The sequence below is a fragment of the Diabrotica undecimpunctata genome, chromosome 2, assembly GCF_040954645.1.
Source record: "Diabrotica undecimpunctata isolate CICGRU chromosome 2, icDiaUnde3, whole genome shotgun sequence".
NCBI lineage: Eukaryota > Metazoa > Arthropoda > Insecta > Coleoptera > Chrysomelidae > Diabrotica > Diabrotica undecimpunctata.
This window is the reverse complement of record NC_092804.1, coordinates 24342287-24355803: the sequence shown is the minus strand read 5'-3', so window position 1 is coordinate 24355803 and position 13517 is coordinate 24342287. Positions and strand designations below refer to the sequence as shown.

General features: G+C 35.6%; 1 protein-coding gene across 1 annotated transcript in view; it reads right to left on the bottom strand.

Moving 5' to 3' along the window:
- Nucleotides 1-13517, bottom strand: part of Pkc98E (Protein kinase C) — an 82495-nt gene that overhangs the window by 59645 nt on the left and 9333 nt on the right. The window lies entirely within an intron of this gene.

Sequence of the window (13517 nt, the reverse complement as noted above, 5' to 3'; positions counted from 1 at the left end):
CTGCTGCAGTCTATATTGCAAGGTAAAGTCAAAGGTAAGCGAGGACCCGGTAGAAGGAGAATATTATGGCTGCGGAATTTAAGAACATGGTTTAAGAAAACCTCAACGGAGCTGTTTCGAGCCGCAGCGAGCAAGGTCATGATTGCCAATATGATTTCCAACATCCGAAACGGATAGGAACCAGAAGAAGAAGAAGGATTACAGCAGCGCAAGATAGATCTGAATGGAGGTTTTTCGATGAGGCCTATGTTCAGCAGTGGACGACTATGGGCTGATGATGATGATGAACCATAGACATAATATGCACTATTTTACTCGGACTTTTAGTTGAAGAATAGATTAAATTATTTTAAATTTACTAATTAATCTGTAAAAATTTAAATTACAGTTCTGTCGTAGCTTGTCACAAATTTCTCAATCCGAGTCTATGTTTCCGTTTAAAATATGGCGATTGCGTGCTGACACACTTCAAAGGCGGCATCTGAGAGTGGGCATTCTGATTGTTATTTATTCTTTGACTTAAGGGTCATTAAAATATGTAAAAATAATAACGTAAATAATGTAAAACTAACGAGACAGTATGATGTAACTGGTAAAAACCAATCCAAGACCAAGATAAGACAAGTAGGCTGCAAAAACAATGCAACCAGACACTCCAACAAACGTCACTATTCTATAGTTAATTTGTTGTCAAATGTGAGTTAATAGATGAATATTATTTCAATAAAATGGTGTGTGGTATCTCTACAAATTCAAAATTTCGTGAGTTGGTGATTATACGCAATAAAAAATCCGTGAAATGGTGGATGTACTTAATATTCCTAAAACTACATCATCATCATCATCATCCAGCCTCAAGAGTCCACTGCTGAACATAGGCCTCTTCCTCATGTTTCCAACCCCGTCTATCTTGCGCCGCTCTTATCCAGTTTTTATTGAGTCTTCTTAAATTATCAGTCCATCTTGCAGGTGGTCGACCGACGCTTCTCTTGTCTTCCCTTGGCCTCCATTCCAATAACCTCTTTGTCCATCGCCCATCTGTCATTCTGGCTATGTGTCCTGCCCATCTCCATTTTAGTCTGGCTATCTTCTCGATGATGTCAGTCACTCCGGTTCTTCTCCTGATGTCTTCGTTGGTTATTCTGTCTCGCGGAGTTATTCCTAACATGGACCGCTCCATTCTTCTCTGCGTGACTCTCAGTTTGGTAGCTGCTGCTTTTGTTAAGGTAAGTGTTTCTGCTCCGTACGTCAAGACTGGGAGGACGCACTGGTCAAATACCTTTCTCTTTAGGCATGTGGGCAGCTCACTTTTAAAAGTTTCTCTCAGTTTTCCAAATGCTGCCCACCCAAGGCCGATTCTTCTCTTCGGTTCATGAGTCTGGTTATCCCTGCCAATCATAATTTCATGTCCCAGGTATTTATATCTATCTACGAGTTCTATTTCTTTCCCACCAATACTGATGTTCTGGTTGGGTACCAAATTGATCATGATTTTTGTTTTCGAGATATTTATATTTAAACCTACATTTTCTGTAGCCACAACGAGTTCATGTACCATCTCTCTTGCCATACCTAGATCCTCAGCTTCAGCCTAAAACTACAGTGAGGAATATAATTAGGCATTACGGGGAAACAGGAAGTATCTTAGATAAAGAGGTAAAAGCCAGGTTCGTCCAAAACTAGTTTCTGGTAGAAATAGAAGAATATTAGTCAAAGTTTGGTCGAAGAAATACTCTAAGGCAACTTACAGCTGAATGAAATCATGAAAGTGGATTAAATTTTTTAAAGGAATGCTGTCGCAAGTGTATACACAAATCTGGATTAAAGTTTTATAAGGTTAAATTAGAAAAAACCACTGTTAACAGCAAAACAGAAGTAAGCCAGACTCGTTGTGGGCAAAATCTAAACGTCCTTGGTCGATAGAGGATTGGCCCCCCATAATTTTTAGTGACGAATCAAAATTCGATGTGTTGATGATTATCGCAAACGAGTTATTCGCACTAGGCGTGAGGCTTTTAATTTTCTGAGAATTGTATCCGTTAAAATCAAACCTTTGACCCTATATAAAAGTATAGAGAACACATAACACCTTACTAGCTAACTTTCAATCTTAAAGTGATATTGTTTCCACATAAGACCTTCTTCATCTTAAAAATGCAACTCTGGCCTTCTGTACATGCATTCTAATTTCTTTGCTCATGTCCCAGTCCTGATTTAGATTACAACCAAGGTAAGTGATACTGCTGGTTCTCTTCAGTTGTTCTCCATAAGCTGTTATCACTTCAGGTTGTATTGACGTTTTACTGACAACCATCACCTTTTTCTTTGTGGTGTTTAGCATCACTCCATATTCATCACAATTCGTGGTAATCCCATTAATCAGATGTTGAAGTTCTTCGTAACTATTTGCAATTAACACCGTGTCATCCACGTACCTCAAATTATCAATATTAGCGCCATTAATTTTGATACCACATTGAACACTATCCAATGCTTTATTGAAAACGAACTCCGAAAATATGTTAAATATTAGTGGAGACAAAATGCAGCCCTGTCTTACTCTCTTCGTATTTGGAGCTCTTCAAAATTATCCCGACCAATCCTGATGTTTGCACGTTGATGCCAGTCAAATATTTTTAATGATACGTTAAGTCTTTACCATTAATACCTACCTGCTGAATGTTTATCATTTCAATAAGTTTTACTCGATCAAAGATTTTCTCAAAGTCAATAAAACACATATCAACTGGATAGCCGACATCTCTGTCCCAGTCCCGAACCCAAACTGTGTGTTGTTCTTCTATTGTTTGGTACATCCTTGAGTGCAAAATTCGAAGAAATATTTTTAAAACATGGCTCTTATCAAGCTGATGGTTCGGTAGTGACTGCATCTTTTCGCATTTGCTTTTTTTTAGGTATCGTCACAAAAGTCGACAACAGCCAATCCGTTTGTATATAGCCAGTTTCATAAATTTTATTAAAAAGATGAAGGGAAAAGCTTTTACCTGAACTTTCGAAGAGCTTTATTATTTCACTGGGTATTTCATCCAGTCCCGTCGGTTTTCTGGTCTTTGCTAACCGTATCGCCCATTCAATTTCATCCATATATGTCAGGTCCTGTCACTACTTCTTTAATTTTAAGATCGGGTCTTTCATCATTAAACAGTTCCTTAACATACTCTTTCCATTTGTCTATTTTCTGTGTATTCTATGGCTATGTATTCGTATTAAAAAATTGAGGCTCAAATCTCAATGATTTTAACATTTCACGATTTTTCAAATGCAGGATATAAGAATGATTTATTTGTTTTTAAAATTTTATAGTCATTTTAGATTGCTGTTGAAAGGCGGCGCCAAGATATTGTTAGTCGTCGGCCAAACACTGGAAATATATTAATAATGTACTGACGTAACATTTCAATTTTTTAGATAGGGGAGTTTTTAATAAATAAATTGTTGTTATTAGGATTTATCGTCATACTGTGGTATTTGAATCGGAACAACTATTTTGAAGGTTAACATTGTCTTAATTTTTATTACACATTCTGAATTGTTCTTCCCATAATCGTAGGCAGGAATAAAGTACACGCAAATAAAAAAATTGATAAAATCATAATTTAATTTTTGCCACATATTGTATTGTTCAGAGCGTTTTAAGATTAGTCAATCTTTATTTATAAACAAAAGTATTAATATTTATACGGCAAAGTAATTATTGAATGTAAATTGATCTTCGAATGTTTAACTCCGAAAGATCAGAAAAAATGAACGATTCTCAGAAGAAAAATAAGAAGAGACTTGACTAAAAGGATAGATTTATCAATTTATCAATAGAGACTCAGAATTATTAATAACAAAAATTACCAAATGGAGACTTATGATAAGCAGACCAAGTTACATAATCAAGTGTAAAACCAAGAAAGATTAACCCTTGTATGCATTCCCGGTTAGCGGGGTGCCCACCACGGCTTACTTTTGCATATAAGTGGTTGGTTATGGTTATGGTAGATCGAGGTAGGGCCCATTTGTGAGCCCCTTAGACACTTAGACCTACTAAGACGGATAAGTGGATTAACATTTAAAAGGGTCCCGCAACTGTCCCCATGAAAAAACGGACACCGTCAAATTAAACAAAAGTTCGGTCAAGGATAGTTCTCACTGCGTAGATTAAAAGTCAATGGGACCTAGGTCTGAAAAACTATTATTCTGAAGCTACAGCCTTCTGAAGTTATTGGATTCAGGTGCTCAGTGTACGTTAAGCGCACTTATTCACAGTTAATTAAACGAAAGTATTTATTTTTGAAAGAACAGACATATTTTCTTAATCCATATTTGCACGCTGAATATGAATCAGTGGTCAAAAATAGATACATCGTATTTTAGTCTTCAGAAAACCGCCGAAAAGTATTCGATTTACTAAAGAACAGCGATAGAAAATGTGCTGCTACAGCGACATAAGAATTATCACGTTTTAATTAATGCTGCACACTTATCTAATACCAACATAGCTGTATCTTCAGAAAACTATTGAAGCGCTTTCAAAAAAACTGAGTAATAACCACACCGAAAAGTGCTGCTAGAGCGACACAAGACATCTCACGTTTTGTCTCACGCGGGGTCCTCAAGACAGAGTTGGTGTTTTCAGTCGAAGACAAGGTTGCCGTTTTGGAGTGTCATACAAGACTGTCCAGAAAATGATGTCTAGAAATAATGTATAATACCGAAAAATAAGGAAGAGTCCAACAGCTCAAAAGATCTCATTCATGTTGCCGAGCGTTAGCCTGAAGCATATCTTGGAGTTCGTTCAAAGAGGTGCTTTTTTTCTTCGTTTTAAGTAAAGGCAGGTTGTCATCAAGACTTTGGTCATGGCTTGTTGACACAGTTGGTAATTTTTTGCAAAAGAACACATTTTTTTCTTTGTACTTCGTTTTCTGGATAAAGGTCCGACCACATCAGGATCAGAGTTTTCGCCCAAGCTTGTAGCCTGATAGTCTGAGTCACTAGAAGCATGTTACGACCGGTCAAATGACTTATATGGCGCGAAACATCGTGGGGGACATCCGAAACCCCAACGAACATACACGATCGTTTACTGCAAACAAGATGCAGCTCCGGAGCTGCAGAATCATAACCAAAAGTCGTTATTTATTCTTTAAACCATTAAAAAAACCAATATTTCCAACTTCTTATAGGACAAATACACACAAATTAGAAATGTGTGGACAGGTTTTTAAAAACCGAGCTCATTGTGACGTCAGACTGAGGTAGTCCATTACTAAGAAAATAATTGTTTATGTTATAATAAACTAGGGTGTTAACGTTGTTCAGGACTTTAGATACCGCCAACAAGAAGTATAGAAGATTATAATTAAAAGTTTCGTAGTTTTTATCATAAATTTTAAACTTCGGTGATAATTTCCGTCAATTTTTATTACATATTTTATATATTTTGGCCGACAAATGCCGAGAAAAATGACTTTGTCTACTTGTTCTAAAAACATTTTCGTAATGAATAAGGTGAAAGTGGCACCGAACGACGCCAAAAAAAATCCGAAAAACGTCAGCTGCGCTCCAGATCTAATGAATGCAAATAGTAAATGAAAACGTTCATAGTATGAGATTGTAATGAAAGCCGTCAGCAAATCGAAATTTGTAAACAAAATTTAAAAGAAAAATTGGAGTAACTCCAGTTCTCAATTTTAAAATACTAATACTAGATCTATATTTTCAACATAAATATAAAATTAAACGGTAGGCCAATCATTGGACGTAGAAAGTTAATAAATTTTGTCAAATATATACTTCACTAACATGGCGTTAATTTGACTGATACTGAAATACTTTTAATAAATTGATCTACACTCGCGATCATAAAATCCGGGTCACCTTGAAAATCACCGATATTTCATTTTTAACGAGCTTTATCGTAAATAATAATAACACAAATACAAACTAATGCATGTTTCTGGGAATTGTTGTCGGCTTAGCGGTTTCCTTTGCAACAAAGAATTTCAATAGTGCCAATTTCGCGGGAAAGCGCACACTTCCCAAAATGAACGGTATCTGTAACTGCCGCTTGTTTTAAATGTCTCATTTGTGCTTCGACTTTCAGTTCAAACGCAACGAACAAACTTTAGTGTTTATTAGTGCCATTATTAGTGTTTATTATTGTTTACTTTTTGCCAAAAATACCCTTGACAGTTGTTGAAATGGCACAAATTGTTGCGTTTGTGAAAGAAGGTCACACTCAACGGCAAGTCGCAAGAACTGTTGGCCTTTCTACGGTTCAACGAGTGCTTCAACGCTTTCAGGAGAAGGGTTTGCTATCCAGACGACCTGGCTCTGGACGAAGAAGAATGACCACGGTACGAGATGACCGTTTTCTTGTGTTCAGGCTTTACGAAACCGGACCTCAACTGCGATTATGCATCGAAATCGTCTACAGGAAGTACCAAATCGTAATGTTAGCGTTGTAACAGTCAGGAGAAGATTTCGTTCTTTTGGACTATCTTCTCGGGTAATCGCTACAGGACCGCCACTTCGCCAGGCGCATCGAGTTGCACGACTAGCTTTTGCTCGACAATACGCGCATTTGAGAATTAACGATTGGAGTAAAGAGTTATTCTCAGAATCTCAGATGAATCCCGTTTCTGCCTAACTGGATCCGATGGACGTGTAAGAGTTTGGAGGACAACCGGTGAACGATTTTCACAAGCTTGCATTGCTCCAAAAATGCCATTTGGTGGAGGCTCAGTCATGGCTTGGGGAGGTGTATCTTCCGACTTCCGCACAGACCCCGATGGTGACGGTGACCCCGATTTTATGATCACGAGTGTATTAATTACCAAAAATCGCCGAATACTAAACATGTGTTTAGATTTCACATGGGATTAGGGACCTGACGGGCGTTATTCGGTTTTTAAGACTATGTCAATAATTTCGAAATTATGTGATTTATTTGTTTCGAAATGAGCCGCTTTAAAAAATTATTTCGTTCATTGGTACATCAATTAATATCATTTCTTCCCGTTTTATTAAGTTAATCAATTTTTGGAATGAAATTAATTGGAATGGAATTTGGAATGAAAACTTTTGACTTGTCTTAAAAATTATCATGGTTTTTATTTCTTTGCATTCACAACATGATCAAAATAAGTAATAGATATGCATAATTACAATATAAAGAATAAGCTATTTACAGTCGATTCGCTAGAGAAACATGTTACTCTACAAAGTATAAGTAATGAATTAAGGGATAAAGTAGTTGCATTTATTGGAAAAATATCTGTTAGCATTTTGTTAAAAGAATTGGGATTTAAATACGGAAAGGGCAATAATAGAAGAGCATTAATTTCCTTCGTAAATATATGGAAAATCTTAATAGTGTGCATCCCAGAGAACTTGTTTTTTTGGACGAAACGTGGATTTATTCAAAGGGAAATAAAGCAATTTCCTGGCAAGACAACAATGTTGTGTACGTAAACCAGAAGGGTATGATGGTAAATGTTTTATAATTGTTCACGCTGGTTCTTCGAAAGGATTTGTTACTAAAGCAAGTTTACTATTTTGTTCAAAATCTAAAGTAGCTGATTGTCATGGGGAAATAAACAATGAAATTTTCTTTAAATGGATAAGTGAACAATTCTCAATAATTCAGAAGAGCGATCATTAATTATTGTGATGGATAATGTTCCATATTACAGTGTTTCTTTAGAAAAGCGACCTTTCTTCAACTAGAATGTAAATTATTACCTGGTTGACAACAAACAAGATCAATATGACGTAAAACTCAGAAAACCTGAATTATTACAAATGCACAAATGAACAGAAAAGAGAATGTGTATATAATTGATGAGCTACTAAGAGAGCACAGCCTTGAAGTGAAGTGTTGATACTACCTCCTTATCACTGCGAATTCAACGCTATTGAATTAATTTGGGCAAACTGCAAGTCATATTACAATAAGTATAATGGTAAAGGTGGACATTCTGATATTGCTGTTATAAATATGTGGAAAGAGGCACTAAACCAATGTAACATAGAAATTTGGAAAAATGTGTGAGACATACTCATGAAATTATTAAAAAGTAGTATATCCGAGAACAGGGTCTGTGGAGAAGGATAACTTTGAACTCTATAGACTTTTTGGTGATGCAGATATTGTGAAGACCATCAAAATAAACCGCCTAAGGTGGGTGGGCCACGTTATGCGGATGGATGAGAGTGATCCCACTAAAATAACTATGCTAAACAGGCCGGTCGGAAGAAGAAGAAAGGGGCGACCTAAACTCAGATATCTGGACGATGTACAGGAAAATCTGAGGGAGATTGGAGTGAGGGGCTGGAGAAGACAGACACTCGATAGGGAAGGATGGAAGAATGTTTTGAAGCAGGCCAAGGCTCACGAAGGGCTGTAGCGCCAACTGATGATGTATATCCGAGAAAAAATATTGTGGACATTAACATTCAACCATAGACACTGGTAATATGAGTAGCTCAGATTCTGACAGTGAAGAAATCTTACATTTATGATTGTATACGATGCTTAAATAAATATTTAAAATAAATTGAACATGCCTATACGTGCTTCCAAGCATGGAACCCATTAAGACCAAATATTCTTAAATTGGAATAACGTTCATCCGGTAGTAATTTGAAAAAATCCAATCCTCTTTCAGGTTTTCCCTGGTAAAAGGATCTGACTGCAAATCACACAGTTCCAGTTGAAGCAATTAATTATTAATTAATTCGGCCATTAATTTTCAACACAGATAGTAAGCGGCTGACTAAATAGTGAAATATTTTCTACAATTTTCCTGAAGTCACCCAATTGATTGCCACATTCTTCTATTAGTATTTCAATCCAATCCAAATGGGTTCAAAATGAAATTTCATCATCAAGTCCTTCATTTCTTCATAATGCTCTTTACAGTTCGGAAAGAATGTGAAATCTTGCTTCTCTAATGGAGACTTGAATGAAGAGCTTAATTTTATTTTTAAATCCTTTTATATGACTATACAAGTTGGCAATATTCTGTTGTTTTCCTTGATGCTTCAAGTTTAATTCGTTCAGATGAGAGGTTATATGTCGGTTAGAAATGCAAGGTATGACAAGTTTGCTTCTTCTATTTGATTTTTGAATTCCGTAGTGTTGGACTTTACTTCATTTCTTAGGAAAAGAACAATTTCCTTACGTAGAGCAAAGAAACGTTGCAAATAGTTTCCGATGCTTAACCAACGACTCTCTGTGTGTAATAATAAGTCCCCATATGCAGCATCCTCTTCAGCCAAAAAATCACGAAACTTCCTATGAGTGAATGTTCGATTGCCGCCTCTGATAATATTTGTTAGTTTAACAGTAACTTTTATGGCATCTGTTTGACGTAAGTATTTTTAACATAAGGCCACTTGGTGAACAATGCAGTGTATAACAAGACAGTTGATATTATGTTGTGTTAAGAGTCCAGCAAACCCAGTTTTACTTCCTACCATTGCTTTGGCTCCATCGGTTATAATGCAGGAATATTTATCGAATCCTCCATAGTCAGATACGACTTTTTGTACCGCATCGAAAATGTCAGTTCCCATGATTGTTACATGTAATGGAATTAAACTGAGCATCTCCTCTGCTACATTGAAATCGTCTTGAATAGTTCTAACAAAAATTACAAGTTGACCAATATCAGATTTGTCAGTACTTTCGTCCAGGCACAAAGAAAAAAACGTGCATGATGTACACGTCTCGCAATTGTTTGATGAGATACTACAATTGTTTTGAACTTCTCGGCGATTTTTGGTTCATTAAATTGTTCTGTCATTTTGACTGCACAATTCTTTATAAGAAGTCCATCACTAAATGGTTTTTTTATTTAGCAATTTCCATAGCTACTTCATAAGAAGCAGCAAAATTACAGTTTTTTATCACTACTTGACTTTTTGAATAACATTTGTTTGTTGTTTCAGTTTCTTCTTAAATTCCGCAATTATGTTAGTTCTAGACTCGCCAGTATATTGTTGAAACTTCTCATGCAACGAAGTATAACGAAGTTTTATATTATATCCATTGGGAACTGATAGAACTTGCATGCACACAAGACACTGTAGTTTATTATTATTGTTTGTGATCAAATAGTCGGTTTCCCATCGGTCATTATACGCTCGGTGTTCGTCCGCTATTTTTCTTTTTTGAGCAGACATAGTTGGTTCCATACAACTATTTATTTCTTCTTCTTTTTTTTTCCTTCTTATATGTAGGCTTTAAATCCTGTTTCTTCTTCAATATTAGCCTCCTAAATTGTTTAAATTTTCTGCTAATACTTCTTCGTCCATTTGGTGACTTATCTCGTGCTATTCGTACTATCCTATCCTCTGCCATTCTACTAATGTGTTCGTTACACTCCTGTTTCCGTTTTGTCACCCATCCATTTATGTCTTCTATATTGCATACTTTTCTTATGTTTTCGCTTCTCTCCCTATCCAACAGACTGTTCCCTGATATTCGTCGGAGTATTTTCATCTCTGTTGTTTCTAGTAGTCGTCTCGTTTTAGATGTGTCAGGTCTTGTCTCCGCCAGGTATGATAATATAGGTCTAATTGCTTCTTTATAGATTCTTGTTTTTGTGTCTTGTCTTAGGTGTTTGTTCTTCCAGATTGTGTCATTAAGAAATCCCGCCGCTTTACTTGCTTTTAAGCTTTGTTGTCGTACTTCTTCTTCAACATCTCCGTAACTAGTTATGTCTATTCACAGATATCTAAACCTTGCTTCCTGCTTTATTATTTTTCCATCAATTTCGATTTTACATCGTAGTGGGTATTTAGATGTTGTCATACATTTGGTTTTTTCTGCTGGTATTACTATATTGTATAACTTGGCTGTTGTATTAAAGATGTGTGTTAATCTTTGGAGCTCGTCTTCTGTCTCGGCGATTAATGCGGCGCCGTCTGCATAACATAATATTTGGATTTCTTTGTTCCCCATTCTGTAACCATGGCCTTTACGTACTGTTTGTATTATTTCGTAAATTATTATAATAAAGAGAAGTGGGCTTAACGAATCACCCTGTCTGACTCCGCTTTGTACTGGTATATACTGTGTTAGTTTTCCATTTATCTTTACCTGTATTCGATTATGGAAGTAGATGTTTTCGATGGTTTGTATAATAGTGATTAATATGTTTCTTTTATACAGGAGGTGTAACACGTCTTCGACTTGGATGAAATCGAAAGCCTTTGTCAGGTCTATAAAACATATGCTGGTTTATTGTACTCGATGACCTTTTCTGTGATTTGTCTTAGTACAAATACGGAGTCTACGCAGGATCTTCCGGATCTGAATCCTTGTTATTCATCTGGTAAAGTTGTTAGTTTATTGATTTTGTTGGTTAGGACTTTTGTGGTAAGCTAAAGTGTGGTGTTCAGTAGATTTATACCTCTATAATTGTTGGGGTCTTCTTTATCTCCTTTCTTGAACATTGGTATCATTATGCTGTTTCTCCATGCGTCTGGTATCTTGCAGTGCAATATTAGTTTTTGTATAAGTTTTGTCATCTCTAGGGATATATTTTCTCCTCCGTGTTTTAGAAGCTCGTTGGATATTCCGTCTGGTCCTGGTGAGTTTCTATTTTTGACTAAATTTATGGCTATCTCTACTTCCTGAAAACTGATTTCTATTGCGTGTCTTAATTCAGGTACGTTATTGTGTTGATTATTATTTTCCTTTCCTTTAAACAGTTCCGTCAGGCATCTTTCCCATTCGTTTGCTGGTATGTTATTGTATTCCTTCAATTCTGCCATTTCTTGCTGCCTCTCGTTTCTCGTAGAATTCTTTCGGAGATATAATCGCAGTTATTTATGTTGTCTTTAAATTTTTTATGGACAAGTATACCTACGCCTGCTCGTGCTCGTTCTTCTTTCTTCACTCCACTGTATGCTAGAAAATATTGGTTATAGTCTCTTTGGCCTTTACCTTTCTTCTTGGTTTCTTGGATTACACAAATGTCTATGTTTCTATCAGTTCTTCTATTATCTCTTGGTCTTTGGTGTTGAAAGCAGTAGTGTTCCATGTTGCTAATCTGATTGTGGGCTTATTTTTCCTTCCCGTTTTCCTTTTCTTTGCGTGGTTCGTGATCTTAGGTTCCAAATTGTTTCGACGGACAAGCGAGGCGCCAAAGGAGAGGGACGGTTTACATACGTTGCCAGTTAAAGTAAAAATTCTTTATCTAGTGATATTATTCGGCCTACTGTGTTTATTTTTTTTTAAACATAGATTGTCCAACATCGCGTTGGGCAGCTCTGTTTTAGATCATAACCCATACATTTGCTTGTATGCAATGAGAACACCTTTATTTCTGATTACTACGATTTAAATATTTATTTATCGTGATTTTATTCGATCTAGTAATTTAGATTTCCAAAAATTGGAAAATCACGTTCATAAATGTATACCCAGTTTTCAAAATGCAATAAATGAAATAAGAAAAGTATAAAAGTATCCATTGTAATATTAGCCATTTTCTAAATCTTATAACCGATGCGCGATATAAGTTTGGCTCATATGTTTTGGTTTATTTCCTATAATACGAATGAGGACAATGTGCAAAGATTCAGCGGATCTCGTGTATATCTTATAATTTTTAATAATATAATGGGACTCTACTATTAAACCACTTTTATTCATCTTTGAAATGATCATTGCTTTGTTTTCTTACGAACTCTTTCCCGTATTTATTACTTTAGTGTACCGGCTTAAATCAAGCAACTATTGGCTGTCTAAATGTCTCCATCTATGTGTAAATTCTCTCTTATATATTTTGCAATGATACGTTTTCAGTTTATTTTGATGTGTCTAGTAAATTTAAGAGACTGGCCTATTGATCACTTTACACTGCTTCAAACCACTAGCGGTATAGGACCCTATTTTTAGGTATTGCCGAAAGTTTATACATCATTATTCATTATACATGCATTTCATCTTCGATTTGTTGGAATTGTAATATAAAATACAAATAACACAAACTTTGATACAGAAAAATATTACTCACGATCACGATATACAGGGTGACCATCCACAAAAATAAACAATAACGATTTGGCAAACCGTCAAGAATCTCGTATAACTGTTTCTGATATCCGGTTTTAAGAATATTTCTGCAGTAAGAAACAACATACTATTTATGATGTTTGTGCCGAAAAACATAACTGCTTTCATTCATTTAATTTTTAGCAATACCCAATTTACTTATAAACTGAAATAAACATGTAATTCACTTTCCACTTATAATAGATCATTTTGCATTAGTATAATATACCAATATTTAAAGTGTTTAATACCAAGCTATTCCGCTTACATTCCTCTTTCAGACCAGATAAAACGAAAACCTTATCCTTGACACGTGGAAATAATAAAAAGCCACTAGGTGCCAGGTCTGGACTAAATAGAAAATGCGCTTTTAATTTAGGATTTAAAGTACTAATTCAAACGTTGAGCATATTAAAAAATAAGAAAAATGTTTAGAAAT